General features: G+C 34.5%; 1 protein-coding gene across 3 annotated transcripts in view; it reads right to left on the bottom strand.

Moving 5' to 3' along the window:
* The window catches only part of tmem63ba (transmembrane protein 63Ba), a 105917-nt gene extending 85500 nt beyond the window's left edge, over positions 1-20417 (bottom strand). Inside the window, exons 1-2 of one of the 3 annotated variants that reach the window (XM_039739112.1) lie at positions 20178-20417; positions 16207-16275 (exon numbers count right to left, since the gene is read on the bottom strand). The gene's annotated coding sequence lies outside the window, so the exon portion shown is untranslated. The remainder of the gene's footprint in view (positions 1-16206; positions 16276-20177) is intronic. The other 2 variants (XM_039739111.1, XM_039739113.1) reach the window with 2 other exon arrangements.
* Positions 20418-21204: the final 787 nt, after the last annotated feature.

The raw sequence follows: 21204 nt of genomic DNA on the forward strand, positions 1-21204 counted from the left end.
TTATGTAGCTTCACCCCTAGAACGTTATTTTAAGATTTAAACAGAAGCTAATTTTCTGCACCACTCCCGGGAAATTACCAAAATATTATTTTTTTTCAGGAAGAGAAATCATAAACCTTCAACAGTGACTATTTTCCAAAGGTATGTGTCAAAACCTTTAAGAGTACTTTTGGTCAAAGTTCAAAAAAGTAACTTGTTCACAATTTTTACCTCGGTTTAATGTTAGCCACTCTGCTAGCTCACTGCATTTTAAGTGAATGAATGAATGAATGAATGAATGAATGCATACATGCATACATACATGCATACATGCATACATGCATACATACATACATACATACATACTTTGGCCACTACAGAAAGCCTCTGATCCCCAAAGCCCTGACAATATTACAAAAACACAAGTTCCGGGTTCAAATAATCTTTTTATTTTGAAGGCAGCACCTTTGCAGACTTCTTCAAAGGAACACACGCACTAGATTCACCAGTTGTTTCTTTTTCCTTCTCCTTCCTTCCTTCAAACCTCCCCAGGCAAGCTTTGCCATTCTCTTTTGCCGACTCCCCAAGTGAGGTGTGGCAACTCACTTTATGCAGCCCAGGGAATACTGGTGGTGCTACAACATAGCATAGAGAAAGCAGGGATAGCAGCAGCTCTCCCTGGAGGCACTCATGACACACCCCCACAGGGCTGCCCAATGGTTGCCCTGTACATTTTTAATTCGGCCAAGGGCGTACTTGAAGTATACAGCCCTGGTAGGCAGTCTCCCACTGTCTTTACATTTTTATTGTCCCATTTGGGAAAGGGAACCTTGTCCATCCTGGTCAGAACATTCAACTGTCAGCTGTCCCCATACGCTACATGGACAAGAGAGGACCCATTCATCCTGATGGGGAAGCCAGACCATCCCTGCCTTCCTTTACAATACATAATAGCTCCTTTTCACTAAGTATTTGAAACCGCCAATAAGTGACTTGTGTTAATATTTGTAACCATTGAGAGACATTCACTACTGATTTGCCAGTGGAACCTAAAAAAACAGCCTATATCTAAGCACACCTAAAAATCAATATGAGTGGGATGAATTTTCTTAATATTTTTAATTGAATATTAAGCTCAAAATGAATGTTTAATTTGAACAGTCTTACTTAATCAGGTGTCTAGATGAAGCTGTCTTCCTATGCATACTTATGATTCCATAAACAACAGGCTCTTTGAGGTTTTTAAAGGTATAACTTTAAATAGATTAAGAGAGATGGATTAGAAACATGAAAAACAGACCTTTCTGCTTAAATTTCAGATAAGCATATAAGAAAAATGAATTGCATATGCAATTTAGAGAAGACTGGAGATTTATTTCAACTTGGGAGAAATGTTTCAACATATTTCTAGGAAAGAGGCAGTAAACTTCCTAGATAGACACAAACTGGTTTATTGTACCAAAACTGTATAATCTTTAAGTAACAAGACGTGTTACCATACTTGAACGTTCTAAGACCCCAGAACTGCTAGATCCCAGAAATGCTACAGTACCATTGCTGCTGATGTGCTCAACCCTGGAACTTCTGAATTGTGGCTCTTCATAAATTACCACACTTCAAACCTCTGCAGAATTTAACCATATCTGAAGAAGATAACAACCAAGAGCAAATCAGCTAACTGCTACAAACATCGCTATCAACTTTAATTCTTTGGATCTTGTGTCTTAAATATATTAATTTGTGGTTTCATTTTTATTTGTAATACTGTTGATTCATATTTCCTGATGTATTCAGGTCTATTCTTTCTAGCAGCAGACACTTTGGCCGAGTTGCTAATATAGTTATTTTAACATTTGAGAGAGACATAGGGACTGGCAAAAAAACAAGGTTTAAAATGTTTAATTATAAAAGGTTCATTTAGTGTTTATATTTGTGATTGTGTAATCATGTGGCCCTGCAATGTACTAGTTCATCTTGCAAAGTTTGTTCCTACTTTCCACGACTATGTTTCCAAAAAATTTGGGACAATGTGTAAACTATAAATAAAAATAGAATGTGATGACTTGCAAATCATAACAACCCACTTTTAACTAATAATTGAACAAACACAAAATATCAGATGTTGAAAATGAGAAAGGTTATAGTTTTATGAAAAATATGTTCTCATTTTGAATTTGACAACAGCAACAAATTTCAAAAAAGTTGAGATGAGACATGGTTACCATAATGTTGCATCACCTCTTCTTTTAACTACACTCTGTAAATGTTTGGGAACTGAATAGACCAACTGCTGCAGTTTTGAAAATGAAAATGTTGTCCCATGGAAATTGGGTTGTACCTGACATTGCATTAGCCCTGTGGAACACTGAGTTGAATTCAGCTTGCTTGACTTTTTTAATTCAATATATTTTTATTGTTATTTGGAGATAAACAAATAGTTAATCTTTTAATACAATCAAATGATCAAAATCATAAATATGATCCATTTAATACAGAAATAAACAAAAACTAACAGCAAACTTGAGTTAGTGTAATCAGTTAAATCTGTGAAAGGAATCCATTACTAAAATGACAAGCATGAAAACAAATGGATTAGTTTAATGAGATTTACTCTTTTAAGAAGAAGCAGAGTTTTACAGGTTCCACACTAATGCAAACAGGGCTCTATTAGTGTCTCCCTTGAATTAAAGGGCTATGTTTGTAGTAAAATGCTAGAGAATGGTGTATATTCCAATGCTGTATTTAAAATTATGTAATTACCGGTTTTAAGCTAAGGAAACCTATAGCCAACGTTGTGTCTTGTTTATAAAACTTGTAAGGATTGTCTCTTCTAGGAATTTCCTTGTTTTGATTAGTGTTGTCCTTTCCTAATCACTTGCTTTTTCCTTTATTAAAACAATTGCATTAATGTCTCTCCAAGGCATTCATACACTTCTCTTTGTATTTCTTGTTTTGAATATACTAACCTTTACTCTAATCTTATTTTTCATCCATATATCCTTTTTGTGAAATGGTTTAATTTTACTAGAGGTTTTAGAGGCATCATACCTTATAAATGTAACTCTTAACTACTTTTTTGCAGTTAGTCAGAGGCAGGCTTGAATGGCTGTTTCAAAGAATTGTAGTATTGTGGTATGTTATGTCAAGAGTAAGACAATACAGTACACCCCCAAGATCTGCGGGGGTTACATTCCTAGAGCACCCGCGAATTGTGAAAAACAGTGAATTTTGGATGCGGTTAAAAAAAAATGCCTATTTTCATAGTTTAAACCCTAAATATGCCCCCAAAACACTTTGATTTCAAAATCAGCTTAATACATTACCTGAAAATAAAAAATGTAAAGGTAAACCTGTATACTGTACTGCTATGTCTCCCACAGTGCTAGAATGTAAAATACCAATGTTACTGCTATATGTACTGTAATTCATGCAAGCATGTTTTCATTGCCAGAAGCCTTAGAAGGTCCAGCTCGTTTCGGCGGCATCTTGGGGCTTTAACCCTTAAACTGCCACATACTTGGGCATTAATGCATCCCTGGACGCCAAATACTTTTTTGCTTGCACTTTAAGTAAATGTCACAATTAACAAAGAAAAAGTGAAATTTTAATGGAACACATTTTTTTTCATGCAAACAGCATCACAATTACTACAACACTGATCATTTTACACTCTGCTCCAGGACAAAATGAATAAGTACAGGTAATGCAACAGAAGGCAGACAGACAGGAACTTTAAACACAAATTACAAAAACTTTTTTTTTTGCTTTTGGTCACCAGCCCCTTTTTTAAAAGCTGCACTGACATCATTTGACCTCAACAGCTTCAGCACCCTCAACAGAAGACCGGAGCCACTACAGGGTCTGCTGGGAGTTGCAGTTTCAAATTCTATTGGCTACTTTCACCATCCCAAGTCGCGGTTCTCTCTACAGTACAGTATTGCCACGTAAAAAGCCATAAAAATTGTAGAGGATATTTGCAGTTTCCACTAACAATTATTAGTTAGGTTCTAAGGAAAAATATGCGAATGACGGAGCACGTGAATTCTGAACCGGGACTTTGCAGGGGTCTACTGTATATACATTTTCCCCCTAGAGTCAAGAGTCAAAATATCTACATATTTAAATACAAAATCATCTGTATTATATAATTACTGCCAGATTATTGCTTATCATAGCAATAATTAGTTATCCCTATGACTGATAACACAAGAGATTTCAAAGTAAATTAAAAACAGTAATCCTGTGTCAGCAGTTTTTTGTATTAAAATTTCAAAGTATGAAAATCCATAATTTTCATTTATTATTTCAGCAATTACAATTATTTTTAACTGCTCTAAAACACCTAGATTTTGTGTAAGTCAATACAGGATGTCTGTAGAGCAGTGTGCACTTTACTATTGTTCTTCTTGCTGTATACCATTTTTTCTCTATGAGTAATCCTGTTCTACAACAAATAAAGTTTTACTTTACCTTTATCTTTAGATATACTATTTTATTTAAGTGACATGAGTGGTACTTGAAAAATATTTAATTTGCTTACTTGAGTTGAAAATACTTTATCCAATTTGAGGTATTCTATAAGTAATTAATGTACTGTGAACATTAGAAGAAAAAAAAAAGGTTAATTACAGCTTGTGCATTACCAAATAACCTACAGTCCCGGGAATTTTTAAATAAAAAGACCAGTAAAAAAATGTTCTGTAGAATGAGTGCCAATGCAAAGTAATAAAGTAAAGCATTAAGAGTGGATGTGCAGCTTTCACACTGAAGCACTAGGCAGCACTACTAATGTCTAATTAATTAGATAAACAGAGAAACAGAGAGATGGATAAGCTAGAACTTTATTTGTCCCAAAATTGCACTGGTCATCACAGAGTTGTAAAACATGTAAAAGATGTCTCTACCCATATTAAAGCAGCTATGTCCAAAGTCTTCTAAAAGTACCTTACAGATCTCTTCAGCTACACACACACACATATTAAGTAGCTTTATTAAAAATAAATGTAAGTATTTTTTAATATGGAATCATATTCATGAAATATTGAAGTGAGACTTTTTTTTACTGCCTTTAAAGAAATTATTGAAAGAAATAAATAGATGAAAAGATGTCACAAAAAAAAAATGGTTAATTGACCTAATTTTTTCAGTACACACATCCTGTTGGTCTCTTATTATTACAACAGTACGGCATACATCTCACCATTGTAGAATTCAAAAGGCATGATAGGTTCCATTCATTCAATTTTCCAATTTTTGAAATCTTTTTAATCTATTTACATTACACAAAGTCAGTTCACATGCAAGTAATCGGTTCTTGATTAGACTTCAGTCCTGCACAAGGAGCAGTTTTATGGACAGCCAAAATACACGTTTACAAATCGGGCTAATTTTAAGTTTTCAAAGAACATAACTTATAATGTGTACTTATATTCTTTAACTCCACTGTCATGTTTAATTTGCCATCACGTTTACAAAAGCAGGTTAAAAAAAGAAACTTTTAAAATTAATAGTAGCCAAATTTAAAATGCAAGGCTTGGGATCCAGTTCAAATATCATACAGTTAAACACCTTACAATAAAGAGATTTTATTTTAGTTTCAAGGAAGATAATATAGGTGGCACAACGGTTCATGTTACAGGTGCTTTCCTGTATGGAGTTTGCAGCTTCTCCCATGTTTTGTGGTTTTCCTCCTGCTGCTCTGGCTTGCTCTCATAGTCCAAGTACTTGTGGGTTAGGTGACAATGCTAAATTGGCCTATGTGTGTGTGTTCAAATTGTGATGGGCTGGCACCCTGTCCAGGGGCAGTCCCTGTTTTGCACACAATGCTTGCTGGGATAGGCACCAGCTTGCCTGTGACCCTTCCTGGATAAGCAGGTTTTTTAAAACAAATGGATGTATGGATGGTACATGTATAAGAGAACACAAACACATAATCCTAATATTCAGATTTTAAATAAAGACTGTACCATCATATATTATTAAATATGTTTCAGCATTTAAGCAAATTAACAAAAAGGTGCCTAGTTGAATATTAAAATATATGGATCTATAGAATTTTAAATACCACCAAGAAAGCTGTTGAAGATAAGTAAAGGATATATATAGGAATACAAATCATTAAACAAACAGTCAACAGTCCTGTACAAATATATTGTATATGATGGATGTAGGTTTGCAAACAAGAAATCTTGGCAGTCTTCAATATTAATAATGAACATAAATTACAACAAAAGAACACTACTAAAATGATCGCAATCAAAAAAGCAACCTTCATCCTGGCATTTTACTTACACAAAAGTGAATATAGTGAAAAACTTTAAAGTACTCATTTTAACTGTGTATTAGTTTCAGTTCTGGTTATAAATGGAAACCAGAGATTTTACCCACTTTGGTTTAAATTATATAAACAAATGTGCTGATCCTAGTCTAAAATATGATGCAAGTGAACGAGGCCCATCTTGTTCTTAAAATAGTGCACGGATTTAGATTAACTCTTATTAACTTTTAGTTAGTAAGAGAATGCAGAGAGGCAAATGTGGCAAGTAAACTAAATTCAGACAAGGAAATAGATTATCTCTTTAATCATTAAAAGAAAATAACAGAAACAAATTTGTCTACAAGAAAACTAGCCTGGCAGCAGCCTGGTTCTTAAACTATTATGTTTCTTGGACACTACAAGTCAGACAAACCTGCATTGATGTGTACTGGAAGGTATGCTAATACTATACTGAAAAATAATGATTTCTACCATATTTTTATTAATAATTAGGTTTATTAAAGATGTGCATTATGGTTCATAACTGAAATTCAGCATCACTGAATTTGTAAGGAAAACACATCATAAACAAATCCTATAGAAAAAACTGTGCAGTACACTTGTACAGTAGTTAATGCTTTTCCCTCACAGAATGGGCACTTAAGCAGTGTCTTCACAGAGTTTCCATATCACCCCTGCATATGTATGGATTTTTAACAAGATACTACTATTTTCCTCCCACATTTAAAAACATATGCATTTGTAGGTGGATTGGCAACTCTAAATTGGACCCAGTATCAGTGAGGGACTGTTTGCGTGTTCTTTGTGATTAACTGCCACTCTGTCCAAGAAGTTTCCTACCTTGCACCCACCACTCCTGCTAAGAGCCTGCTGTCTAAGGTAACCATGAATCAGTATCAGACAAACAATGTTTATAAATTTACACGAATGTATGATTTATATATATATATATATATATATATATATATATATATATATATATATATATATATATATATAAATAAAACAACAGATAACACCCTGAACAATACTTAGGGAGACAGTTTGAATACCCAAGTTTGATTTTTGGCTGGGGGGTGAATTTCCCTCCCATTTACCAAGAAATAGTTGTGGGTAGTTATTGGCTTGGGTTGAATTTCAGCACAAGATTTGTAAGAATTATATGATCATCATGCACTACCTTCATTTATCTGACCAGGTACTGAACATGTACAGAAGTACTGCCTAAAATCAATACTAAAAGATTGTTATTTCAATACCACAAGTTATTCAAATTACTTTCATGAACAAAAACCCTTTATAGATGTTTTAGTAATGAAACACTTTCAAATCAAGTTTGTCAGAAAGTCAGTTGACCTTTGCTGTTGGGAGATTTATGCTTACATCAGAACATAGAAGTAACATTTTAAAGGAGACTTTTTAATTTAACTGAAACATTCATATATAGTACATTTTTTTTTTTTAAGTATCTCCCTCTTTTTTATGTATGTCCCAAATTTAAGGCTCCCTTTACAAAAATAAACTAATCCATTACTTCAGAATTTCTATAAAACAAACATTTTTCAGTTTTTTTCAAGACATCTCACACAAGTCATTAGACATTTGTTAGAGCTCATGCCTCTGGACTTATCCAGAATTAGTTATTGAACTGGACTGACCTTAGGATTAAGTTGTATACTCATAATGACACTGCATCCCATTTATTTACTCCTGTACCACTGCAAAAAGTGTCATGGTGCTTAGATGTTATACTAATAGCCGTTAGTTTGGCTTCAAAAAAATCAATGAACATCACAAATGTAGTGTTTGCGTTCTAATTTTCAGCCCTGAAGCAGTCCCACTAACTTTTTACCTCTTCGATTCTGTGCTCCCGTTAATGTACCACATATCATTTCACAAAATATGTCTCCAATGTGCCTCAAAGTGGCATGGTGATCAAATCCAAACCAATTCATGGTCAAATTTGAAAATTCTCATAAAAATTACTTGTACTTTCTTCAAGACCTTTTTAAACACTATTTACGTTTCCACAGTGGCTTGCACATATGTTCATAGTTGATTTAAAAATGATCCCTCTGACATTTGTCTCAACATTTAAATAGAAACTTCAGTCTATGGTAATATTTTCAGTTATTGAATGAGCTACTCATATAACAGTAACAATTGCTACTTAATTTTCTAAAATAAAGTTACAGCATGACCATCAATTAATGAACCAGGACCCACTATGTTCTTTTTGGTATTCGTCTGTGACTCTTGATAATATGGATAACATGACCTATCTACTGCTCCTGGTCATGGGATGGTTTCTTGGGAATCTTCAACTTCAAAAGAAACAAATAAGATACTAATAAAGCACCAGACAATCATACATTGTCCTAGAGATGATGACATCAAAATGAAGCATATGGTACTGAATATTTAGGATGCCTAGCAAGGAAAGGGTAGTCAGTTGCTCTAGATCAGCTAAACTCTGACAATGCTCGTTGCAAAGTCACTCTCAAGAAGTTTACTTTCTCCATTAACTCTTTTAAAAAAGATTTTTGTTTTTCAATCTCTTTCATTCAACTGGATCACCTAGTGGTACCATTACTATCACATTAAAATGTATGTTATTGATTATGTCAGATAAAAAATGGCTAAATACATTTTCATTCTATTTGTGTACTTCTATTGTTTTATGTGTGTGTGTGTCAGGCTGGTGAATTCTGATGTGTTTAATTTTTACAGAATGAAAACCATTATTCCATTAACATGGGGATTATTATCACAGATCTATGTGTGTGGTACTCAAAACAAAGCACAGGAAGCATGTGATGAGGCGCTTTTCCACTGCATAGTACAGCACGACACGGTTCAGTTCAGCTCACTTTTGGGGGGTTTTCCACTGGGAACAGTACCTGGTCCTTTTTTTAGTACCACCTCAGCCAAGGTTCCAAGAGCGCCGAACCGTTACCAAAACGTGACGTGTAAACTCTGCTGGTCACTGATTGGCCGGAGAAAATCGTCATTACTGCGTCACTGAACTTGCGACACGAGACACAACAGACCCGCTAGATTTTTAGCACAGCCAGTGAAGGTTCGGGTGCACCATTTTGTTTAAACCAAAAATGGCTGTTATGTGGTCTATTGAGGAAGTACAGACGTTCCTCTCGTTGGTAGCTGAGGAGCGGATCCAGCGAGAGCTGGATGGGGCGACACGGAATGAAAAAGTTTTTCAGGTGGTCGGCGCAACTATAACGACACGTGAATAATCCCGCCCACTCTAAAGCGGTACTAAACTGCAGTCGAACTGAGCCAAACCAAGGTGAGCTGTACTGAACCGTGCTGTGCCGTACTATGCAGTGGAAAAGCGCCATTAGCAGTTAACATCCCAGTGGCTCTCCTCTATAAAAGTAACTCACAAAAACACATTAAAAATTAGTAACTCTGCTAATCCATTCATGACAGTCTATTTGCCTTGATATTTTATTATTATACTGCTCTCGTTTATGCTTTCTGGAAATGTTTCCCCCCATTTTTGAGCACAAGCTGCTTTGGTGTACTTGCATTGCTGTTATCTTAGTGGAATAATTTGCTCCCTTTGTTACCCCTTTTTTTACACTGCATTCTTTTCTGTAGGTAGACACATAACATCTGGCCAAATTTAACTAGAATATTAAATGAGTGAAGAACCCTTGCAGGCCCTCCAATAACACTAACAGCATTAGCCTTTTCTTTCTCATCTGCCGTGTTTTACACAGGGAGTTAATTCTTTCTGAAAGGTCCCGTTTGCCATCTTAACCCAAGTGGTTTCACAGCATGGTTACAGTCAAAAGATTTATGTTTCCGCAGTGGTTATTATATACTGTAGTACTGTACAATCAAAATTTGTATCAACCAATGAAACTTTCTTACTGAAAAATGCTAAACTATAATACAAGGTTAAATTAACACATCATTAAATATAGATTTTCTGCAATCCCCTTATCACTATAGATTTACGCATTTCAATTGATTTAAAGAATAGATTTAATTGGTCTAAATCAGCATTAATGCTCATTATAGATCTTTACTAAATTGACATTCCTATTTCATTACCATTTTGATACATGAACAATTATATTTATTACTTTGTAAACACAGTCTCACTTCATAACTACCATAAAATATTTAACAAAAATCAATAATTCCTTAAACATCTGGGGACTCTGCTGCCCTTCACATCCTAAGGATAAATGTTGCATCTCCTAGTACAAAATTAATCTAAAACAATACATTGTCAGCTCTGAATTGTGCAACACTAACCTACTCCAATGCTAATGCCTGGCTTTTCCGTGCAGGTTACAAACTCCATTCATACCCTCTATCTTTTTTTAACTGAATTCACTATAATTACTCTCTCAAATTGATAATAGTAATTCTTTACATATAGAGCTTTTCTCAGTACTCAAAGTGCTCTCCATGCAGTGATGACCCGGGACACAAACCCATGATCGCCAGTATCATACTTGTGAACAGCAATATATGCTATTGTAACCATCATCTCACTTAGCTAGAGGTTAAGCAACATTACCAGGCTACTCTATTTGTACTGGTGACCACCCGTGCAACTCCCTCTGCTAGCAAAAACACCAGGTTTTTGGTGAATTGTAGTACGTTCCCTACCACAAGGCTATGTGTGTTTAAACACTTAGCTTCTTCACGTAATGTCAGTTCTTCTTCCTGTATTTGTCTACAACTGAATTCTGAAATCATATGGCATTTTTGTTTCACTGCTACTTGATGTTACTTTAGAATAATTAAGTGGATAGGACCAGCAAGCTTTGAAGAGCTGAATGGCCTATTCTCATCTAAATTGTTCAAATGTCCTAAAATATTTTCTCTTCTTTCTTCCACAAAAGTGAAAATTCTTTTGTAACACATAATGTTGAAAAACATGTAATTCAAAAAAAATATTCCACATTTATTTTCAAGAAGAAAAATGATCAACTAGCATGAGACGTTTTGTTACTATTTACATTGAACAAAGAATAAGGATTTGATTAAGACTGTAATACAATAGCGTTGAGGGAATTCTCCATGTCAAAGGGCATGGGATTTATTACTTTTGTTTATGGCAAGTACTAGATAGAAATGTTAAATATTAACTATTGTTTGACTGACTTGCACTTACAGTATAAACTGAATAATGCTACTGATTATATGATTTAACTTAATATTTCCCAATATAAAATCCTGGAGGGAATTACAGCTACAGACAAAACTTGAGATTTATTGTTGATTTCAATAAACAAATTGTAGCAGTATTTATGGCACTCACTTGACCAAAGGGAGAATTAAGCAAATTAAATATGGCTCAAATTAGGGAGCATTTCAAGTGAAAGTACAAGGATCATTGTCACAACAACAACAACAACATTTATTTATATAGCACATTTTCATACAAACAGTAGCTCAAAGTGCTTTACATATTAAAGAATAGAAAAATGAAAGACATAATTATAAAAAAATAAATCAACATTAACATCGAGTAAGAGTAAGGTTCAATGGCCAGGGGGGACAGAAAAAACAAAAAAACTCCAGACGGCTGGAGAAAAAATAAAATCTGTAGGGATTCCAGACCATGATACCGACACGTCACGTACAATAATAGTACATTATCGTTTACAAAAGAAACATATAGATTGCAAAGTGCAGCACTAGCAAGGAAAATCTGTGGTAAACAGTGAACAGAGAATATTACACAAAGTGTGCATACAATGACAGAGTAAGAATGGTTGCCAATAATGGTGGTTGATTGCAAAGGCTTTCAGAAGGTAACCAGCTAGCCCCAGTTTAAAATTACATATATCACAATAAACTGCCAATAAATACTACAGATAAAGGCTAACCTAACTATAAATGAAGAGTAACATAAATCAGTAGTAGTTTTGACACAAAATGCTACTCAAGACCTACAGTTGACACCCTTGCCGAGAAGCTAACTGCTAATGCGTACACGTGAGAACTTGAAGACAAAGTTATTGCAAGTATTTCTGATAATATACAGACCACTTCAGCCAATAATTCCCAATCCACTGTGAACCAGGCCTTTGTAGTATGTTTGTTCATACATGGATCGTTAGTCATCGACCGATATGTCTTCACCATGGCATGAGTCTACCTGAGCATGGGTGAAGTATTAATGTTATCTGAGAAAATCTTCACACCTGACTGACTACCAAGTATGTCAGCATGCTAATATTCCTAAATAAAAATGCATAAAACACTGTTCGGTAAAATAAAGAATAAGCCAATAAAGCCAAAGTTGCATTACAAGACTTGTAGTCGGAGGCAATGTCAAATTTGAAGACTCCACGCTTGCCTTCCCAAGTATGTAAATTAATATGAGTAAAAATTACTGGAGATGTAAATTTTGATGACTCCAAGATTCATTTTTAGCACAGTTTCACAATTCCAAATAACTGTATGATCGCCCATTTTTCAAACAGCCAATAACATGCTGGCTTACAGAGCTGGTGCCATGCGAGTCTGCCCCTAAGAAAGTCGCACACTAATTGGACTGAGTCATTGGGTGTATCAGATTACACATCTGACAGTCACAGGAGCATGCCGTGAATGCCACCTGCTTGGTAAGATTATGTAAATAAAGTCTATTTCCTTTTATATTAAAACAAATTGCTAATTAAACACAATGCACATATAAATCTTTTTGGAAGGTGTATATTGAAATATTTTCTGTTTTATCAAAATGTCTATTTTCAACAAAAAAACAGCTATTAAACAGTGTTGACTATCGATTTAGAAAATTAATCTACACTTGATTGCCTAGCCTCAGACACAGTGTTACTGGGTTCAATACTTCATATAATTTAAATCAACAGAACAAAACCCTCCAGACAATAAACTAAGCCAGTGGCAAAGCAACAAAGGTAATTTTTTAGAACTGAAAATGAAAATGTGCCATAGGCACACTGGTGCTCTTATGCATTTTTTTTTGTCATGGTTGCCTAGTCTCCTTAATCTGGGTTCCTTCTGGTTATATTGAAGAAAAAGTACAATCTAAGTTAAATATTGGTGAATGACCCTGTGGACACAACATCAGTATTAGTTGTGAGACTGTGATAACAGAACCACAAATTTCAATGCAGTCAGTTAACAGAAGAAATAATACAGGTCAGTTTAATTAATCACCATTAGCAAATTGCAAACACAAATGCAAATAAAAAATACTTAGCAGAAACAGCTATTTCAGTGGTATTTCCATATGCAAGATCAATAGTCAGCAATGACATAAATATAGTAATTTCAAAATCCCTGAATAAGCTCTGAACAACACATTCCCCCAAATGATACTGTATTTTCAAACTTACTTGAGTGCTGAAAAAGTTGCAATAACTATTAGCCATGCATTTGATAGTTTTACTAAAATAAAACCACCTGGGTTGGTCATCTCTGATAACACAGTCTTTGATTTTGCGCTAGTCATTTAATTAAGTAAGAAATTCAATTAATAATAATACTAATAAGGATTACCAATTTTATGTTATTTGATCAGTCAATTCCGAGAACAACTTCAATATTGTTTTCCTTTTAACCCTTTAAACAATCTTTTTACACTAAGCTTCAGCATAACCAGATGCATAGAAGCCATATGCCCTATATTAAAGTGTAGTTTTATAATTAAATTATAGACCACAGCTTTTAACTATTCATTTTTTATTAACAAATTATATTATATATAGTTATTGCTCAGTGACCATAAAAATACTAAAATAAATTTCCTTAAAATACATACTTTATAAAATACCTACAGAAATATGTAACAATAATACATATTGCATAAAAACAATCAAATGCTTCTCATAATTTCAAGATATTATTTTTTTTCTGTAATGTACCTAACTGAAACAAGGCTTAATTAAAAAAGTAGTTTTCACCATTTCTCTAACACCAAAAAAGTGCGGATTTATATGTTATCAATTATTTTAAATCAATAATTGCATTATAGCATTTTGCTGTTTGCTGTTAAAGTATACATTTACTATACATACTATACGTGCGTGTGTGTTTTTCTCGAGGTGTAATTGTAAATATGAATTACCATTTTAATTATGTATTACTGTACTTGTTTCTTACCAACAAAAATAAACAGTACAGTTCTTTTAAAAAACCATAAATATATCAAATGTTTTTAAGTTGTTCCTCAAGAAGACACAAGACTAACATGCTTAACAGGTTTATAAGTAGAAGACACATTTTGCTATTACTTAACAAGCCTATTGTTTACTAATATGCAATTTCAAATTTGTCTTTTCTTTTCTCCAATTGAAAACATAAGCTGCCGCACTTAAAAAAAAGTACAATGTCCAAACTCAAACAGTGTCCTTTATAGTGTAAAGGACAAAATAAAAAGATCTGAATTCATTAAAGCTTGTACTTTGCTTATTAAGCACAAACATATTTCTGCTTTAATCCTTAGAATACACTTTTGAAAACAATGAGGAAGCTACCAAAAAGGACATAAACTTGCACTAAAGAGAAGTGTCAGGACATTTAACTGGGGTTCACATGCTCGTTCCACAGTCACAGTAAATGTTTTCATTGCTCAAGTCTTTGCATTTGCTAATCATATTTTGCCAGCTTTCCTAACCCATTACTTTTTCACAAACATTTGTAAATTTAACACAGCATGGGAGTGGTAACACCTGCTATCTTAGATAATGCAGTACAGACAGGCATGCAGAAAGAAATAAAATGAGAGACGAATGTACGGAGAGGTTTAATTTGTCAAGATGCTTAACAGTTGATTTTCAAAGAATGCATTATAATACATGATTTGGTTGCAAATGAATATTGTGCACACAATGCAGCTTCATGGCTCTGAAGGCCAGTTTAATAATATTACAATACAAAACGTTTAAAGCAGTATTTTTAAATTGACTCTGTAAAATACAGTACTTCAAAAATACTAAGCAACGGCTGCTGCTATATTGATAAACACAAATCAAGAATTTTGTAAATAACATTTTTCAGAAACATTTCTATATATCCATGCACAGATACAGAAGGCATAGTTGCACCAGATTCAAGACATTTTCACATGCTGTACATGGGTCATTTTTTTGTTCCAAAAATGGAAATAGTCTCTGAAACACTGGGCTTCACTGTATTTTTTTACAACATGATCCAGCTGAAAGAATATTGTTGGTTTGTTTATAAAAGAACTAAGGAGATCAAAATGTTTTTCCTGCTCTATTTTACAATATCCAGCACAACACTAACGCATCTTAAATATTCTTAAACACGTCTTGCCAGATAAGACACTACTTCCCCAATGTTAGGAAAAAGATCTAAAGCAGACAAAACCAACAGATTGGGTCTATAAACAGCCACCATTCATTTCTATTAAAAATTAAGTAGCTTTCAAAGATCAAAAGAGCTTTCTTAATAAATAATTAACTTTTATAACAAATGGAGCAATTCCAACTGCATCATTGTCTTATGCAGCAATCTAACAATACCTTACAAAATCTATGCATATTTTGTTTTTGCAAATTGCAAAATTATAAATTAATATTTTTTTTAAATATCCAACAACTGTAACAGATATTTTGCATTTCCTTTGCTCTATTTATGACAACGTAAGTCAAAATACATTTTATACTGTATATGAAAAACATTTCTAACTTGGTATAACACATTACTAGACAAACAAAGCAGATTCAACAGCTCAGATTGTTCACAGGATTCTTTTCTTCACATAAGATGGACAAAACTGCTGACAAATGGAAAAACACACCTGCCATTTTAACATGCATTTACCACTTGTCTCCTTTCATTTCGTGTACTATCCCACAACAATGCTCCTAACATAGTAACACATATGACCAACACTTTAGTGAACATGAATTACAGTACATTCCATTGCGCTTAAGTATGCAGTAATTTTATCCAAAGTAACTTACAAGACAAAATGGTTTTCATATTTGGAGTACAGGCAGGGTAATGTCACACTCTCTCCAACCCACCAACTGCTGTAATGCGATCAGAAATTTAGGGACAAAACTTTAGTTTCAATCCAACTATAGGTAGTATGTACGTAATGTTACAAATGTCCTTAAATATTAATTGAATAAGTATTGCAATATTTTATAAACAATATACATATACAATTTAAAACAAAAATTAAATAAACATTCACATAAAAATAACAATGTGGTCTTTTGTAAATTGTTCAAAAAAGTAACACAAGCAGACCACAAACTCTTTTACAGGCTTTACTGAAAAGCAAACAGTGCACATTGTATTTTTGTGTAAATAAACTACAATGTCTTTGTAACTTCCAGGTTGTTTCAAGAAAGACTAGCATGTCAACACCCCTTTCTAAGAAGTGTGTTTTTGTTGGGCTACAAATGAGCCTTGATGTACTAAAAACATGCTCTGAAGCACAGCTACAAGTATATGAGAACACAGAGGAGTAGCACCGCTGTCTATGCAAATGAGCACAGAAAAATGATAGTGTCTTACATTACCTAGGAAATGCAATGAAATATAATTTTAAATTCACACATAATAATATAAAAGAAAGTAACATGCTACGGCAGAACACTTTTCAGCAGCAATTTGAAAATCAAGGCAGCAAAGGAGTCCCATCAATAAGACTGCTGCCCCTGAATGAACAGCACAAAATAAAAAAGTAATTACAGACCCTGTCTTAATGTATTAAACTGACTACAAAAAGATTAACTGACAGAAGGTAATGACAATTTTCTAATTTTGATTTTATACACAGGCTAAGCATTAACAAAGTCAGATTGCTCATGTAAAGTATTTTGAAAACAGCACAACAAAAGCCAGTTTTACAAGAGTTTTGAAATAATAAAGCAATGTAAAAGTGGCATGATATATTTCACACAGGAAGCCCTAAAGTTTGGTCAATTGTAATAAAGGATGGACGGACTGATTTGGACTATTAAATCACAAGGATTTTCTGACATTTGAACAGTCTATTTAAATGACTCATGATAATTAAATATTATTCCTTAGCAAGTTTTAACCAGCTTATAATGCAAATATAAATCTTACAATATCAAAAGTTACAAACCCAAAAAAGTAATTCTGTGACAAACAAGCAAGTTGTCAGAAAAACAGTTTTAAAAGAGTTTGTCCATGAAAAATAGTTTGGAACTCAGTACAACAGCACAGATATAATAATGCTTTAATTGTTTATACTTATTTTAAGCAATGATTTGCAGTTAACGGAAAAAAATGCCAGAGAATACATGTAGACTGTGCACATATTAAAACAAATCAGATAGTCCATTAAGATATCACTCTTTATAAACCATATGCTGAAATCCACCCAAGATTATATATTCTTCCCATTTGTTGTTACATTGGAGGAATCCAAATGTCCATCACACATTAACATTAAAGCCCTGCATTGCATTTTGATAATCAGCTGTTCTTATTATTTGTATTTATATATTTCACCTTCTGTTATAGAAAAAAAAACACTATTATTCACTTAAATAATGAAAGTATTTTTTAACAAAAATAGTTGAATGGGATTTGTGTTTTTGCCATATTAAATAAGATATCAAGAATTGTAAAATTCCACTAGTATTGGTTTCAAATACAAAAATTCTGCTATCGTGACAACCCAAATTCTTATACACTATCACTTTTAGTTGTAAAATCACTATTCAAAAGTAAAAATGGATTGAAAACGTTTTCATTATTTAAAAAATTAAGAAAATAACTTCTTAGTGGCTGTTTGTCTAATCAAATGTGTCAACATGAATAAAGTGTGATACCTCAGAGTTTGATATTATTATTATTTACTTATTCGGCTAACACCTTTATCCAAAGCGAGTTAAAACATTTATCTTTATTCATTTATTAATTTATCTATTAACTTATCTTTATCAGCATAAAGTTTTACACTGCTGGCCTAGCTCTCTTTCTCAGGCGTGGGGGTTGATTTGTTTAGAACCTTTTTTTGTAAAACTTGAGCTATGTGTATGGAACATTACTTGATTTTAATAACATCAATAAAATAATAAAAAAAAAAATTTGGGATACAATTGACTACATTTCTTTTGTTTTCCAGTTAGAGCACAGGCAGATGAAATGACTTGCTCATGATTATACAGTGTCAGCAATGGGATTTGAACCCACAAGTCCAAAGACTTAACTACTACATAACACAGCTCTGCATATTATGCAGCAGCACAAGATCGTATTTAAGACTGCACATTTATTTGTCACATAAACTGGACTAATCATATTAATGTGGTTACCAAAAGGAGTTTTTTTTTTTGTTTTTTTTTTTTTAATTGGTTCTGGGTCCAGATTGATTTAATCTCAGTGAACAAGTAAAGAATGCTCTGTCGACAAGGGGAGAAGGTAAATGTTAGATCTGAATGAAAAATTTGAAGACTGAGTTACCTCAACACATTTTGGACAAATCTTATTGTGTAAAGTGTAGGTCTTCATCTGCTTTGCGTCTACATATTGATGTCAAAGTGTATTTTCAGATGTCACTGCTGTCTAAACAACACATTGAAATGGGCCAAACGCCTACTTTATAACTATCGTTAACACACCTCAAGCAATGATGATTTGTGTCGTTCAATGCACGTACATTCTTTTTCATTAAGACCGTATATTTACATTTGATATGTTTGAAACTTTCATTAATATATATTGCACATATTTATGTATTATATAATTTCCTTTTCGTATTTTTTTTTTATTTAACAGATGTTCCAAGCAAAGTAAAATTTTTATGTGGGGTTCCGCAGGCTCAAGACGTTTAGGAAAATCACTGATCTAGCGGAAAATGGCACCCAAACATGCCTTCCTGCACCCTGGTCAAACGAGGTCAGATCATATTTGACAAACGTATTAACATATGAGACAGAAGCATTATCATTCTCGCATAGTTTGAAGTACTCTGGAGTTGCGCAAGTACTACATGAAACCACTGTAATTCTATTTATAAGAGTTCAAACACGAAGGAGAATTACTGCTGAACTCTTTAAGTGAATGATGATGATAAATTGAAAAGCAACTTGACAAACACGTAAAACTTTAACCGGGTGCCTGGTAGTTCGCAGACAGTATGAGCTCGATTATCATTATTTCTTATTTTTTTAACCTTGATGCAATGACCGCAGTTTGATCTCCAATTCTGATTAAGTGCAGGACATGACAACTTATGGTTCAAAGCGAAGCATAATTCCAGTAAGACGAATTGCCTCCAGTTCCCTTTCTCCCTTTTGTGCCCAAGTTATTATAAAAAAAAAAGCGCAAACGTCATTAGATGGCAATATAAATTATTGCTATTTATGAGGTGCATTATCCCGTGAGGGTGACAGACGTTATACCTACGCCACGCCATGTGAAAGGCAATCACTTATTAATCTGTGTCATATATCCAACACAGTCACTTATTATGGAGACACAATGTGAGGCGCAACGTGAAATTCTGCAGCAACGCTTCCCCTCCTTCCCCGTTCCCTATTTATTCCTCCTCCTCCTCCGGCGCAGAAGCTGAGCACGTTCACCACTCGCTGAAGAGACCGGCTCCCTAGCGGGGGATGAAACAGCTATTCCTTTGTTAGGCAAAAAGTAGATCTTCGGCCTGCACACACTCCCAAACTGTCCAATTTCACATACAACATTGCTAGAAAAAAATCCTCTTTGTACATAAAGAAAGATACACCTGGAATCCCTAAACATGTCTAGTGCTTTCCTTAGAAGGACGTAACATTTCCCACGCACCTGCAGTTACCACTTGTTTATTATGAACCCATCGTGTCCCTGTCAATAAGTCCTGCAGCGGGCAAACGCTTGTGTTCCTCCCACAGGACTCCAGCGGACACGCACTAACAACGCCAAGACGCCAACGAGAGAAAAAAAGCAGCCTTACCTAGAAATCCAGGGGCAATTCTGTGTGTACGTTGACAAATCAAAATATAATCTCCTTCGACACAAGATTCCTATTGGCTCTGATTAGATCATTTTTACACAGCCAGCCTTCACCTAGTTTATTTCTTTACCGCTGTCATGACCACACCAGCGGTTTAAGCGATGAAACCACAGTCTACGAGCAAGCCAGCTTAGGGGTTACCAACAATTTTCTGGAGGGGCGGGCGAGAAATGGAGGCGGTGGCGAAGACTTTTGGTGGCGTCAGAGAACAACAATCTTGCACATGCGTAGAGTAGCATTCGCCCGCAGAGCCACAGCACCATACGTCACCGAAATTTTAGACATAGGCGTGGAATAACTAGACGCCTCATGACCAGCAGAATCGTACGTCAACGTCGCCGCCATATTGCGAGTGGCACTGCTGTGGAGTGAAGTAATGTATAAGATGCCTCACACATGTTCTGCTTGGGATTTTACAAACCGCTGTATGCTCCAAACCAGATCCCGGGGGATTACATTTCATAGGTAAGACTGAACAATTGTTTTGGTTATATTTGGCCATTTGAAAATCCCGTTTTATAATCTTTACTTTAGCTACGCCAGGCTAAGCTAGCAAAGCTATGAATTTATGTGCTCAAGTGAGCCTCCAAACAACGTTCTGGCTAAACGTATTTAGTCACTAACTATGTAGATTGTTGTTTGCTGTTAACATTTCTCAAACTTGATGATGTTTTTTCTCAAGGAGCACATTGAGGAAACACAGTTTGAAATTGACAATCATCATTTTATGCTCATGTCTTTTAGTTTTGTCTGTCTTCCACAAACTAAGGCTGCACCATATTGGAAAACACTTTGGAAAACATCTTGTATCACCCCAATCCCAAAGGTACCACGTGCTAGTGAGCTGAACGACTTCCGGCCTGTTGCTCTGACGTTACATGTGATGAAGACCATGGAGCGGCTGCTGCTTCACTACCTGAGGCCACAGGTCCACCACGCCCTCAATCCTCTGCAGTTCGCATACTAG

Source organism: Polypterus senegalus, chromosome 16 (genome assembly GCF_016835505.1).
Source record: "Polypterus senegalus isolate Bchr_013 chromosome 16, ASM1683550v1, whole genome shotgun sequence".
Lineage (NCBI taxonomy): Eukaryota > Metazoa > Chordata > Cladistia > Polypteriformes > Polypteridae > Polypterus > Polypterus senegalus.